Source organism: Chrysochloris asiatica, unplaced genomic scaffold (assembly GCF_000296735.1).
Source record: "Chrysochloris asiatica unplaced genomic scaffold, ChrAsi1.0 scaffold00020, whole genome shotgun sequence".
Lineage (NCBI taxonomy): Eukaryota > Metazoa > Chordata > Mammalia > Afrosoricida > Chrysochloridae > Chrysochloris > Chrysochloris asiatica.
The window spans coordinates 75132-78299 of NW_006408538.1; positions in this window are offsets into that span (position 1 = coordinate 75132).

Here is a 3168-nt window from a genome sequence, read left to right on the forward strand (position 1 = left end):
CCAAACGTCACAGGTAGAATTAACCCAAGAAAAAGAAAATTGTTATTGTAGCCATAGCTACATTCAGTCTGCAAATGATTAGCAAGGCTCATGGATAGACTAGTGAAATTGACTAAATTTTAAAAAATGCATTATTTTATAATCAGAAGTAAATAAAATGAAAATATTTCAAAGGGTAGGGCCGAGGGAACTATTGGGTAAAATATATCAAGTCGTCAAAATGAAGAGCCAGCATCATATAACTAAAATCAACCCATGGCAGAGACATCTACCTGACCACCCAAAGTTCATGACTTCCTTTCATGCTCTACATCTATCACTAGTAGGCATTTGCCCAGCCAGAGAGTACATATCCAGATCTTTTTGCATCTAGTTGAGGCTATGTGGTAAGTTGTCATTAATAGAATGTAAGTAAAAATGATGGTGCCCCTTCTGAGAAATGCCCTTACGATGCAAATCCTTCCCCAATTGTTTCTCCCTTTACTGTCTTGAGTCAGAAATGAATGGGCCTTAGGAAATGGTCAACCATGAGATGGAAGGGGTTTAGGTGCCTGAATCATCATGAGAAGAAAGCTAAATAACAGGAATTCATTTGGACTGCAGTTTTTGTTTTTTTGTTTTCAGAGTTCAAATTCAGAAAAGTCATGAATAGGCTTGATTGAAACATGATTTAAAATACCAAAAACGGAAAGCAATCTTATTAGTCAACAGCAAGAGAATTGTTGAATAAATCATGACATACTCCAGATGTTAGAAGCATTACAACTAGTGAGACTACTGTGAAGGGATGGAAAGAAAGATAACTAGACAGGAAGACAGACAGATAGAGATGTTCATAGTTAAATGAGTAGACAGATAAATTGTTAAATGCCTTTGAGTCGGTTCAGACACATAAAGACCCTGTAACGGATTTTCAAGGAGTGACTGGTGGGTGTGAACCATCGACCTTGCTGGTAGCTGTCCAGTGCTTCCCCTACAGTGCCATACCAGGACTCCAGATATATAAGGATAGAAAGAAAAAGAGGACAGAAAGGGAAGGGAAGAGGGAAAAGAAAAAGCAAAGCGAAAGGGAAGGAAGGAGAAAGAAAAACAATGGCCACAGTGAGTAAGTCATTAAAACCCAAAACTTACCAAGAAGAATCAAATTATACTCTGAGCCAACAGCCAAACATACATGCACTTACACTTTCCAAAATGAAAATCATTGAGCCAGCAAACTATAATGAGGTATATACCACGTCATTGTGCCTATGTTGTTGTTGTTAAGTGTTTAGCTGGTTCTGACTTAGGAAGTCTAGATAGGATTTCTGAGGAGTAGCTGATGGTTTGAACTGCTGAGACGGTGGCTCACAGTCCAGTGAAGATCATACAGCATCACACTAGGAGTCCCTATACCTACTACTACTATATATTTTTTGTTGTTAAGTGCTGTCAAGTCTGTTCTGACTCATAAGATTTCCTGTAAAAGATTTCCCTGTATAAGATTTCCAAGGAGCATTGGGCCTTGCAGTCCAATGCATTATCCCACAGCCCCACACCGGGAATCCTACTATTATATTGCTGTTGTTAAGTGCCGTGGAGTCAGTTCAACTCATAGCAACCCTTTATAGGGTTTCCGAGGAGCGGCTGGTGAACTTGAACTGCCAACCTTGCATTTCAAACCAACTATACAGTCCAGTGCATTAACCCACAGTGCCACACCAGGACTCCAAAAGAATGCTCTATTTGGGTAGATTTAAGATGTGTTAGCTGATGGGATTTCCCTCACCACTTCTTTGGAACCAGACTTTATAAATCAGGCTAAGATCAAAGAAGCTCAGGTTAGCTCAGTTTTCACTGTCTGTACTTCCACGGTTCAAAAATGGGTACACATTCCCCCAACATGCACTGCTTTCTATTAGTAGCTTTCTTTTATGAGTAATGCCATTCTCTTTCCCTTAACAAGCTATGCTCCTTGGGTAGGACCATATCTTGTATACATCTGCATCCATATTAGTGCCTACACACAGTAAGGAGTCTCACCAACAATTGATTTCATCATTTACTCAACAACATTTACATACTACTATGTGCTAGGCCTTGTTCTGGGTTCTGGGGACAGAGCAGTGAACAAAGTCACCATTTTCCTGCAGCTCATGTTTAGTGGAGATGAGCTGGGTTGATGCTATTCACTTTCCTGTCTCATAGATAAATTCATGATATTGTTTCAACACTTTTAAAATAGGCATAAAAATCTTCACCACTATACACCCACTACTGCTGCATGTTGTTAAGTTGGTTCTGATGCATAGCGACCCTGTATAGAGTTTCCAAGGCTGTAAATCTTTGCAAGAGCATCCTCATCTCTCTCCCATGTAGTGGCTACTGGGCTCTACCTACTGACCTTGTGGTTCCCAGTCCAGTGCATATCTTCCAGAGCCACCATGCTCCCATGCACCCACTTCTTCTTGTTAAGTGCTGTCCAGTCAGTTCTAACTCATAGCGACCCTGCATATGTTTTCCAAGGAGTGGCTGGTGAGTTTGAACTACCAATCTTGTGTTCAAACTGACTTGTGATCCAGTGCACTAGAGCTCCACACCAGGACTCCATACACCCACTAGTGGTATGTACAGCGACCCTGTATAGTTTCCAAGACTGTAAATCTTTATGGGAGCAGAAAATCTCATCTTTCTCTCATGGAATGGCTAGTCGTTTTGAACTGCTGACCTTGAAGTTAACAGTCCGACTTGTAATCACTACACTATCAGAGCTCCTTTTACCCCCATTAGGATGGCTATACTAAAACACAACAGATAATAACAAGTGTTGGTGAAATACGTAGAAGTTGGAATTCTTATATTCTGCTGTTGGAAATGTAAAATGGTAGAGCCACTTTGGAAAACAGTTTGGCAGTTTCTCAAAAGGTAAATATGATCAAGCAGTTCCATTCCTCGGTGTAGACCCAAGAGAAATGAAAATATGTACTCACTTAAAAATTTATGCATAGATTCTTATGAAACCATTGTTAACAATAGCTAAAATATGGAAACAACTCAAATCACCATCTACTGGTAAATGGGTAAATCAGATGTGGTTCAGCAAAAGCAAAAAAAAAAAAAAAAAAGCCCACTGCTCTGACTTAATTGTGAATTTCTAGGGCAAAATAGAACTGCCCCATAGGAGTTTCA